We start from the raw sequence: 12,445 nt of genomic DNA, 5'->3' as shown, positions 1-12,445 counted from the left end.
TCAACGCCCTCTAGTGGCATTACGCAATGCGCAATCACGCTGCATTTCTAATCATTTGCATATCTGCCCGACATGTACCTTCAGGCCAACTTTCGTTTCGATCCCACAATTATTTCTTGGTGCGCAAATTTTTAAGGCAATGAGTGTAGTTTAACACGAGCTTTTAAAATTTTATAGTTGTTTGTTATTTTTTATTGAATTCATTCCAACTCCAACAACATGCAACTTTTTCAAAAATGACCAAAATGTACCCATATTTTGTGCCATAAAAATTCTTCAAATAATTTTAATAAAAAATGCTGTAGTGTTAAAATATGTAACACCATAATGTTGAGAGGCACACCCAAAGTTTCAAGACATTTTATTGAGTGGTATTCGAAAAAATGTTCCTTATCTAACTTAGTTTTGAGAATTTGAGAAAAACGCATTTGGGGTCGTTCAAGTATTACGTAAGCAAATTTTTAGCCATTTTTGAAAATAGCTAAAAATTCTTTTAAACAAATCCCATCAAACATTCGAAAAGATATAAAATTATTTTTAAAAAAATCTTAAAAATTGCATCAAAACTTTTGAAAACAATTCTGTGCGATCAAAAATTTATTACAAAAAATATATTATGAACAATAACTCAACTTAAATTACCTTAACCACACAACAATGGCATTTCAAAAACATCAAATTAGTAACGGTAAAAGAAAATCGAAATGATAATAATATTTATACCAAAACAATGTTCAACAATAGTTTCAAAAACCCAGTTTACTGAGTAACAGTTTCCAAAAAAAGAAAACCTCCCGAGTTAATGCGTTCAAACATTTCTCTGTCGAACGAATCCAAAAACTAGAGAAAGGGGTATTTATAGACCCGCTAAACAATATAAATAACCCAAAAATCAATCCGGTGGTAAATCCAGTGGCGTAATTATATTCTTCGAAGCAAATAATAGTCGTTCCCTCCAGGGATGTGCAATAAAACACAAGATGAGACTAAAACGGCAGGCACCTCACGTCACACACAAAAATTATGATTCAGCAACAACTTAAAAAAAAAAGGTGGAAGGGGGAAGGGGCGTATAATAACAATAATAATAACCTGATGCGAGAGCGAACAGCTAAATTTGGAAAATTACACCACTGAGGAGGGGAAAATATGGAAACACAGCCATTCCCTTGGCGGAAATTAGCATAATTTGTCACTAGGTGCTGCTACTTCCATTAGGCTAAAGAAAGAAAATGCCGGGTGAGAGAGGTCTAAACGAGTCATGTGTGTGTGCCTTTGTGTTTTCATAATTTTATGGGTGTATATTTATTATATCCTATTTATAGTTGAATTTTTACCCCTTGGATTGGCAACGCTTTCTGTTCGTTCGATGCCGGTACATAGGCGGAGATAGGCATGGAAGTCTGGAGGGGCACGATGATGATGATGATGTCAATTCATGTATACATTAGATCAGCCGAATCCACCTTTGCTCCGGGGGGCAACCCCCCCCCCCGTATCTCCGCCCATGGTCCGGGGGGAAACGATGATGATGATGATGTCAATTCATGTATGCATGTATACATTAGATCAGCCGAATCCACCTTTGGTTCGGGGGGCATCCCCCCCCCGTATCTCCCGTATCTCCGCCCATGTTCCGTAGGGGAAACGATGATGATGATGATGTCAATTCATGTATACATGTGTACATTAGATCCGTCGAATCCCCCTTTGCTGTGGGGGGGGGGGGCGCCCCTCCCCCGTATCTCCGCCCATGTTCCGGGGGGGGGGAACCATTCTTCGGAATTTTTTTTAGAATCGGTTTGATTCCCAGAAATAGAGTGGCCAGATGAGGTACCTGTGAAACCGGGACAAATCCCGGAATTCGGTACTAAACACCGGGACATTAGTCATGAATCCATTAATGGAATCGGTGACGAAACCGGGATATTTTCAAAATCTCGTTTGGTGGACATTACAGTGTTAAATTGCCCACGCGTTTTGTAAATACAGGATCATCACGCTACTTCTACACAGCGTCGCCAAAACGAGAAAAGCATCAGGACTGGCCCCCGGGCATGGGGTCTCAAGAGAATGGGGGCCTCAGAAAAATGAGAAGGAGTTGAATTTTTCGAAAATTTGCCAGGGAGAGCCTTAGAAAAATCACTTGGCCCGGAGGTCGTCCATGATGCTCTTAAGACGGCCCTGGTCCGGTCCGCTCTTTTTTTGAAACACGCACTCCTCACGTGACGAGTTGAATAACATTACCATGGTATCCATAACTTGGCGCACTATCTTCGTACTTGGCGACACATTCCTTTGAATGAGTGATGAAAATTTCGATTCTTGTTATTCGTGGCTTTATTCAAAAGCGGAAATAAATGCGGCATTTTAATATGCAAGAGCAATGAGTATACGGTATCTAACTTTCACAGATCAAATTCCCTAACAAAATTAGTGCAGTAATGCTATATTTTTATGTAATATAATTTTTCCCCCTCTTATTTTTTTCATGGTTCATAATACACAAGGGGCGTACGCAGGATCAACCTTTGGAAAGGACACGAAAATTTTCTTCCCTAGAAATTTTGAGAGTTACCACACCCTTCAAAATGCATTAAATTAACAGAAATTTATTAAAATTGCACATATTTTTGATATTTCAAATTTCTCTTAATCAAAATATTAATTCCCTTCTAATTTTTGGTTGGATAGGTAGACAGGCACGAACCTGCGATTACCCCCCCCCCCATAACTCACCTATGCCTCTGAGCCCTATTCCAGATTTTTTACAAGACCCTCTTTTGTGATTTCAAGTGAAAAAAAACCAAAAATTAAAAAAAATGTGAATCGTTCCGGGCTTCCGAAAACTAGAGCCCTACGGGCCATGGCCAGAACATCAATTGGGAAAAAATGGATGAGCCATGGCTATGAATTTGCCATAAGAGCTGAAAATTTAATTTTCGTGGACATTCCTTACCCACAATATACACATCTGACGAACTATCAAAATCTCGCCAACTTTGCACGCCAAACATATTTCTCATTCTATAAGACACAAAATTATAAATTTTAAAAATGTTAATCGTAATACATTCATTTCCCAAATCGATATACATTAACGATATACATATACGAATTTTTCCTCTTCACAATTTTCCACCTGAGAGTTCCTTCAGACACCTCGAAAACCTGACCATATAAAAGTGCATAGTGTATTGACTTAACCGTATTTCTTTTCAGCAAGTGGCAATGGCATTTTACCTGCAAAATTTCGGAGTATTGAGCTTAACTTACCCAATTGTGACAATCCTTTTACACAACATATACACACATCTTGCACCACATACACGTACACTCCACAAAATAGGCCACCTTCTTAGTGGCCCGCGGCTAAGGCCAGTAGAATGTCCATAAAAAATAGTGGCATGGGACTGGCGAAACAAGTTTAATTCAGCTCAGCTCAGCTCATCCCGTTGCCGAGATTTCTTCCAGCCCAGCTTCGTGGCAGAGTTTTCTTTCTTGCTCGCAGTAACCAATCACCGGCTTACTAATCCCTCTTGTGTCACTAAGAATGTAGGGATTATTGTCTGTAGGGATTGTAATTACGCCACCCGGAGGCGGTGGTTGGTTAATACGAGCACAAGAAAGATAAAAAAACGTCTGGAGGGGCGAAGCTTTTTGTGGAACTATTTCGAAGATCATCAATGAAAAATGAAAGCATTTATTAGTGAATCAATTAACATTCTTATTTATCTAAATAATGTATTTTAACGCATAACAAAGCAAAAAATAAGCTTCGTCGGAAACGAAATTTTGCGCCGATTCTCTATCGGTGGGAGATTTTGCATCCAATTAATGCAATTAATGCAAAAAGTGAAAGGAAATTTAACTCGCCGGTGAAAGGTAATCTCGTCACCTTTAATAAATGATACATTGCAACTGAAATCACAGCAGGATTGATTGAATTGAAATGAATTCTTTGAAATGAAACGTTTTAACATGGCAAGTATGTGAGATGATTATTCTTTTGTTTGCATTCGTAATTATCATGACATAATTTATGAGTAGAAAAATGATTTCAATCTTTGAGATTTGAAAAAAATAATAATAAAAATTCAACTGGGCTTCGCAGTAACACCGGGACATTGTTGCAAAAAAGTGGAGACGGTGAAAAAAACTGGGATTGTCCTGGCAAAAAACGGGACGTATGGTCATCATATACTTCTCCGACTTCAAAACCTTTTTTTTGGCAACAATGAAAGTCTGACCTTTTGCTTGCGCAAGAGAGATTCTCGTCACCGACAATTGATGGATGAGACGATCAAGTAAAATAATATTTGTAAGTACAGTCCTACTAGTAAACACTATTTTTTTTTTTTTTTCACGCAACCACTGTAAAATTCGCAGAAAATTCGATTTTATAGTGTGTGATTTTTCATTCCCACCTAAAAACATGCCACCCCCCTTCCCTCATCACTCGAGTGGCATATAAAGAAACCCTACATTCATATCTTCATTATAGAAATTTAGCATATCGTGATTGGCCGAAATGTGAGTGATGAACCATTACGTCATTCTTGGTGAAATTTTTGCTGGCGACGTTTAACAATAGATATACCAAATTGTACTTGAGCCTGAGATCCACAGTTGAAGCAGTGGTTAGAGCACAGGAAACACGTACCGAAGGTTGCATGCTCGCGCGATTCCCTCTCAAATTCACCCCGGACTTTTCTTTCTCCCCCGTCCATCTTTGTTATTATTTGTTGATTCACTAAAAAATGCTTTCATTTTTCGTAAATGAACTTCGAAATTCACTTCCACCCCTCGTAACGTTTTGTTATCTTTCTTGCCACTGGACTTATCCAGCACCTCCTAGAGCACCTCCACACGGGTTGCCATAAATGCCATTCAGTCTACCTAGCAAGTTTGCCACATTCTGAAACACAGCGTCCTATTTCACTTCTTCTTATTTTCGCGTAGAATCTTCCTGATTGGCTCACAAATGCTGCATAGTGATTGGATGTGGGGGCATAGAAATCGTCAATTCTGAGCCCGATCGTTTCTTTTCCGCACAACGGTGACTTATCCCGTTGCCGAGATTTCTTGCAGCCCAGCTTCGTGGCAGAGTTTTCTTTCTTGCTCGCAGTAACCAATCACCGGCTTACTAATCCCTCTTGTGTCACTAAGAATGTAGGGATTGAAATTACGCCACCCGGAGGCGGTGGTTGGTTACTACGAGCACAAAAAAGATAACAAAACGTCTGGAGGGACGGAGCTTTTTGTGAAACTATTTCGAAGATCATCAATGAAAAATGAAAGCATTTATTAGTGAATCAATAAATGATAGCAAAGATGGAGGGGGAATCGGTTCTAGCGGGAATTGAACACACAACCTTCGGTACGTGCGTCCTGTGCTCTAACCACTGGTCCAACTGCGGATCCCGGATTCAACTACAATTCAGCATATCTATTGTTAAACGTTGCCAGCAAAAAATTTCACTTAGTGACGTAATGTTCGTCACTCATATCGGCCAATCACGATTCACTTAGTTTCAATTATGTAGCTGGGAATGTTTGGTTTGTTTATAAGCTACCCGGGGTAGTTTCCCCCCCCCCTCTCTTTGCCCCCTTCCCCTCCAGTTCTGGCTCTACCTCTGGCCGTGGAGAGTATTCAACAATCGTAATGACCCCGCTTAAATGGAGCTTTCTTAAGATTAAGACTCTTCTTTATTCCAGTCCATGGACACTCTTTCAGTATTTATAAAGGGGTTTTTTATAGCAATAAAGAGGAGCAATAAGAAAAAAATTGAACTTGCATTTATATATGAGACATACTTCCATTATCTCTCAAGTTTCTTTTTGATGGAAAAGGGAATAATGGAACATCGTGTATCCGGCTTCTTACGGATAAGGAAAAGGAACGTTTCCTTGTTGTTGTTGCTTTGTTTTCCACTAACCCCATCGGGAAATCAGCCATTTTCTTTTATCCCTCGCTGTAACTTAAAAGAGGCAGAGGCCTTTGATCTTTTCCTCTTTTGTACAAAAACAAAACATTTTTATTTTGTATTCCCCCCCCCCCCCCACCTCAGGAATTCAGCAGATTCCTTCAAAATCGGTGATAATGATTCATGAGTTACCAACATATATAATATACAGTCAATTCGCGATAAGTCGAACTCGAATATCTGTTAAAGTCGAAGTTTTCACTCGGCCCCAGAACACATTTCCCGTATTTTAATGTTGATATTTTCCCTTTGACTCGAAGTTTTCTTCCTCTAAGTCGAAGTTTTCGGCATTTTACAACCGGACTGCTGTTGCCAAACTATGTAGCTGGATTGCATTCCAGCAATATAGTTTAGCAACAGAATCCAGCATTTACCAATGTAATTTAGCAGATTCGTTTGCCTGCTTGAAAAAAATTGAATGACTTTTCTCACGAAAGAAAGACAAAGAATAGAAACACAGTCAAAAACCAATGCGTTTTTTTGTCAGATGTGATAATATTGCACGCTCTTCATTTATAATTCGTTTCCTTTACACGAGAATCATGTATGCGTCCGTTTCCACAATGCAGTATTTACGTCTAGTTTATTTCTGAATATTCTCATTCAGTAATTAAATATTATTATATACTAGCTATAATACCCGGCGCTGCCCGGGTTTTCTTCAATGAGGCTTTTTTGGATCACGTGATATCTCCCTCTCTTTTTCTTGAGGGACATACAAACCGTGTCCAAGTTAACCAATATGGCGACCTGCGCGATTCATGAAATAAACAAATCTAGATTTACACAGAAATGAATGTATATTTTTCTTTTTTTAAGGGGCGCTAGGTATTTCGATCCCCCCCCCCCCACGAACTTCAAATTATCCATCTGTCTGTTCCAGCTTCCGAAAATCCTTAGTTAAAGCTGTGGAATTTTTTCGATGCACTTTTCACGGGCTCATAACTAATTTTAAAATATCCTAACCCACATTAATTTATGCAAATAAATATCAAAAGAGACAATATGGAGACATTAATTTTCATACTTGAGAAGATATAAATGAAATCAATGATATTGCTCGAATATCCAACTCAAAAGTATAGGTTTGCCTAATTACTTCATATTTAATCTCCTGGGCTTCGTATATCTCTAAGCGAACTGAATATTTCAAAAATCGAGAATTCAATACAATTTTTAAAATTATTGATGGGTGGAAAATCCCACTAATTTCCGCATTTCTACAGTGAAATCGACAATTTTAGCACTGATTTCTATGAGGATCACCCTTTTCCTGACTATCAAAGTTTTGCTGATGATGATTATGACGTCTATTCAAAAAGCCTCATTACTGAGAGTATATTGAAAATGTGGCAAACCATTATAAAGGCATAAACTATTATACATATACTAACAGGATTAAAGAAGTGACAAACCGTTGTAAAGGCATATACACGTCTGAAACGCATTGCTAGGGAACCACGGTAACCAAAGTAAACGTTCGGAAAGTGATTGTTGAGGCCCAAAAACCATTGTTGCCGGACAGTTTTTTGCCCGTTTGGGGCATTTGCCCTGGGCTGACGAAATTTTAATGTAGCCTATCGTTCAAGTCGGGTCCCATTTGGTATATATGCAAAATTTGGCGACGATCGATCTAAAATTGTAGATTTGTATAGAGAACATACAGACACACACAGAAAATCAATTTTATATATATAGAAGAATGACTTTTATTTTCTAATTTCTTCATCTTCAGTAGCTTTAATGATACGATATTCGTAAATAGCGCTGTCATTTTGCAAATCTTTCTTTTTCCCATTACGGAATCGAAATTCCAGATAAGTCGAACTAACGACAACTCGAAGTTTTTTCTTGGCCAATGCACATTCGACTTATCGAGATTTGAGTGTACCACGAATAAAAAAAAGGAAACTATACAGCCATTCCCCCAACCTACGAACATTCGAGTTATGAGCTCAGATATTTGGAAATTTCCGTGAATCCCAGATTGATCTTACTGACATTCAGCAGAAAGTTCATAGCTACACTCTTCATGACCCATGGGTCACCAGCATATATACCACGAAACAATGTAAATATATAGCAGCTCTTCGACTTACGAACGTTCGAGTTAACTGAATTATTTATTCTGAACTGAAATACTTGACGCTTTTAGCGGATCCGAAATCGACCTTGGCGACATTCAGCGAAAAAAGATTTTCAGCCACACTTTTCATGATTCATGGTTCATTCCACTACAACTAGTGTCGGTTTTAACTCAGACGATTGATTCATTTGCTAACAGCATATACAGGGTGTAACTAAATTCATTGTCAGGACTGTAAGGGGTGGTAGAACTCGCCAAAACTACTTTCACCATACAATGTAGGGTCGGAAAGGGCGCGAGAGGGTGCTTTTTCTGGAGTGGAATGACGTAGCATAATTTATTTGTCCCTAGCCAATCACGATAAAACTATACAAATTAGAATATACAAATAAATTACATGTTTTACAATATTTGAAAGAAATATCCAAAGAGAGAAAGAAAAAAAAATTATATGTGAATCTACACAGAGTAGAACAGTTAATTCATAATGCGGTGAAGAAAGCTGGTAAGGTAAGAGAGCAGTAGCTAAAAGCTAGTAAAATGCTCTCTACCCTATTACGGCATCTCTATAGGTGACGCACATGAATATCTTCTTATCTCTTTTGACCTGAAAGAAAGATTTAAAAAAAAACGGATTATATAATCGGCTCAACAGATGGAGGTGTACAGTTGGCCCCCCGTATTCGCGGTTTGTTTTTCATTTATTGGAATTTTTTTTTCCATTTTTTGCAACACTCAAAAATCGTCATTCATGTGTTTTGGTTACAAAATTTGAGTTGTGCATGTTTAGCATGGCTCACTAATGACATTACTGTCATCACTATAGCCGTGGCAGCTCCCAAGACAGAAACAGTCACCTCGGGTTGGATTAACCTTTGGCCACGATGTGCGCGAAAGGGCATAACCATTTCTAAAGCGCCAACTGAAGAGACTATAAAGGACATTGCCACGTTAGCGAAACAGGTGGGTGGAGAAGGGTTCAATAATATGGATGTATAGAAGTCGAACTACTAATTAATAGTTTTTCAAAGGGTATTGGCTGAGGAGGAATTAATGTAGTTGACTGATCCTGAAACTGAAGCAGTACCAGATGAAGAAGATGAAGATAAAGAAGTAAAAGACAAGTTGACCATGAGTAAATTCGCGGATTTCCGTATTCGCGGTCACCCCTGGAAAGTAACGCCCGCGAATACGGGGGGGGGGGGCCGACTGTATTTATTAACTAGCTATAATACCCGCGGCGCTGCCCGGGTTTTCTTCAAGGAGGCTTTTTGGGGATTACGTGTATTTCCCTCTTTCTTTGAGGGAACGTACAAACTGTGTGTCCACGTCACGGAGTAATAATAATATCTTTAGTCTATGGTCCACGTTAACTACTTCCTGCGCGACTCATGAAATAAACAAATCTAGATTTAAAGAAACGTAGAGACGAAAATACTTTTTTCTCCTTTTTTAACGCCCCACCCCTTGAACTTTCAAGTTATCCATCTGCCTATTTCAGCTTTCAAAAATGCTTAGTAAAAGCTGTGGAATTTCTTCGATGTGTTTTATGGGCCCATAATTAATTTTAAAACGTCCTAAAGTATATGTGAATTTATGCAGTTGAATATCAAAAGGCATTAATTTTTATGCTTGGGAAAATATAAATAAAAAGTAGAAATCAATGTCATTGCACGGATATCCAACTCAAAAGTAGGTCCGGGGCTAATTACTTCGTATTTTATTTTCTGGGCCTCGTATACCTCTAAGAGAACTCAATATTTCCGAGAATTCTATACAATTTTTTAAATTGTTGATGTGACAGAAAACGCCACCAAATTTGCGCATTTCTGCACTAAAATCGGAAATTTTAACACTGATTTCTATGAGGATCACCCTTTCCCTGACCCTCAAAGCGATGCTGAGGATGATTCTGACGTCTATTCAAAAAGCCTCATTACTGAGAGTATTGAAAAGGCGGCAAACCATAATAAAGGCATAAACTATTTTACATACACTGGCAGTGCTAAAGAAGTGACAAACCATCGTAAAGGCATATACACGTCTGAAACGCATTGCTAGGGAACCACGGTAACCAAAGTAAACGTTCGGAAAGTGATTGTTGAGGCCCAAAACCCATTGTTGCCCGACAGTTTTTTTTTTTGCCCATTTGGGGCGTTTGCTCTGCTCTGACGACATTTTGAAGTAGCCTATCGCTCAAGTCGGGTCCCATTTGGTATATATGCAAAATTTGGCGACGATCGATCTGAAATTGTAGATTTGCATAGAGAACATACAATGACCGAGTCAAATTCATGAGGCGTGTTGATATGGGAGGAAAATTGAAAAGATATTTTGCGCCATAATGCTCTTTTGCGTATTATTCTGTTCTGAAACCGTAATAAAGGCTTATGCAGTTTAAAAGATAATGTTTCCGAGCGAAGACCTCATACGATTTACCGTATTCCTACTTTTAGGAAAGAAATTTTTCGTAAACATTTTTTTATTTAGCTCCGAAATTATATAGAGAACGGAAGGCCCTATGTGTGGCGTTTAGATAATCCGGTATTTTCACTTCAACAGTTTGGATATGGGGAACAGGTGTTGAAAAAACAGTCGCTTTCGCAGAACCCGTCATCATCCAGCTGCTTGCTATTCGCCGGCAGAGACGCAGCAATATTCGAATGCGGAGAAGGCCGATATGCACCTTATTTACGGGTCTGCAAACGGCAATGCCGTAGAACCGGTATGACTTCACCAGGAGCTATTTCCGAACAGTGCGGCACCCGATCGGAGAACATTTCAACGCTTTGCTCAGGCAAATCGTAGAGACGGCCTCGTTCCTCACCCGAACACATGACCGAACACGGTGAATCGGATATAGGCACTCCTCGATGCTGTCGACGAATAGCCTGAACGAAGGTGTCGACCATATGACGGTGTGGCGTGTGTTGAGTGAAGAAAGCTTGCACCTCCCCCCCCCCATCTCCAACGCGTAACACTTGCACGCTGTTTCGTGCATACTGCAGCCACAGTTTGCAGCATTCATCCGCTCAGTGCCGTCTTAACGCATGGGCTCACTCGGGCAGGGCCCGGGGGCCACAAGGGAAAAGAGGGGCCTTACAAAAATTAGATCTTGTTGAAATTTTCGAGAATTTGCCATATAAGGGCCTCAGAAAAATCACTTGGCCCGGGAGCCTGGCGATTTGTATGCCTCACATCCAATCACTATTTGTGAGTCAATCAGGAAGATTCTACGCCAAAATAAGAAGAAAACTAAATAGGATGCTGTGTTTCAAAATGTGGCAAACTTACTGAGTGATCTGAATGGCGTTTATGGCAAACAGTGCAGGGGCCTTCTATCTATAGGAGGTGCTGGCTCACTCGGGGCCGCACAAAAGTTAGATCTTGTTGAAATTTTCGATAATTTGCCATATAAGGGCCTCAGAAAAATCACTTGGCCCGGGAGCCCATGATGCTCTAAACACGGCCCTGTTTGTCCTGTTTATGAACGATGCTACGTTCTCATGCATCCGGTGATCGCTGATTCGAAGCATTCATTGTAAAGTCTTCGATAGAAATTTTCTGACAAAGATATTTTTTAATAAAGATTCTTTGTCCTTTATTGTTCGTCTTTAGCGTGTTCCCCATTTTCACCACGCAGGTACCCTCTCGCGGCTCGCCCTTGCTTTCCAATCCCACACTGTATGGTGACAGTTGTTTGTTTTGGCGTGTTCTATCACCACTTGCAGTTCTGACATCAGTTTAGTTACACCCCCTGTATACCACGAAACGGTGTAAGGAAAATACGGCCACTCCCCGACTTACAGTTACGAAAATTCTATGATTTCAAAATTTGTGCCAAGTTAAGCCAAATGTGTTCTAATTTGATATCATGTTTCAGTTTTACTTCTCGATCGAAGGCATGGACCGGTTCTATCCACAGAGTAATAATACTATAGAGTGCGCGCGAGGGGTTACAATGTGAAGCAAAGATCCGGAGTCACGTGATTCCGGTCGAAAGGCTGGTCAGGGAATCTCGCTGGCAATGCTTTCCTTATGGCTGTTCGTATGACGATCTCCAAGTGCTGTCTTATTTTTCATTAGAATGGTCACCACGTGTGCAGCTTTCGGATGTTCTGAACGGTTTAGGAAAGGAGGAACATTATCCTTTCACAAAGGAATACTTTTTTGCTTATTCCCCTTCTTATAAATTAAAAATTGGAATATTAAATTGACGATGCAATGGATTTCTGACGTAATCTCAGTTTCTAACGACTCCATTTTGGATTTAATTCAATTAAAGTTCCAAGTTTTGGTAAAATTCAAATGGCATGAATCATTATTAAATGTTTTAATAGAATTTTTGGCAATAAATGATTGAAATTGTGAG

The 12,445-nt window shown here is 39.4% G+C and overlaps 1 long non-coding RNA gene across 1 annotated transcript in view; it reads left to right on the top strand.

The window, feature by feature from the left end:
* Positions 1-11,995, top strand: part of LOC149068451 (uncharacterized) — a 128,721-nt gene extending 116,726 nt beyond the window's left edge. Inside the window, exon 5 of the long non-coding RNA XR_016195195.1 lies at positions 11,957-11,995. This is a non-coding gene — a long non-coding RNA (uncharacterized LOC149068451). The remainder of the gene's footprint in view (positions 1-11,956) is intronic.
* Positions 11,996-12,445: the final 450 nt, after the last annotated feature.

Source organism: Pholcus phalangioides, unplaced genomic scaffold (assembly GCF_987345545.1).
Source record: "Pholcus phalangioides strain wild (caught in Gottingen) unplaced genomic scaffold, Ppha-v1.0 ptg000027l_1, whole genome shotgun sequence".
NCBI classification, from domain to species: domain Eukaryota; kingdom Metazoa; phylum Arthropoda; class Arachnida; order Araneae; family Pholcidae; genus Pholcus; species Pholcus phalangioides.
The sequence above is the reverse complement of the archived record's forward strand: the minus strand, read 5'-3'. Positions and strand labels throughout refer to the sequence as shown.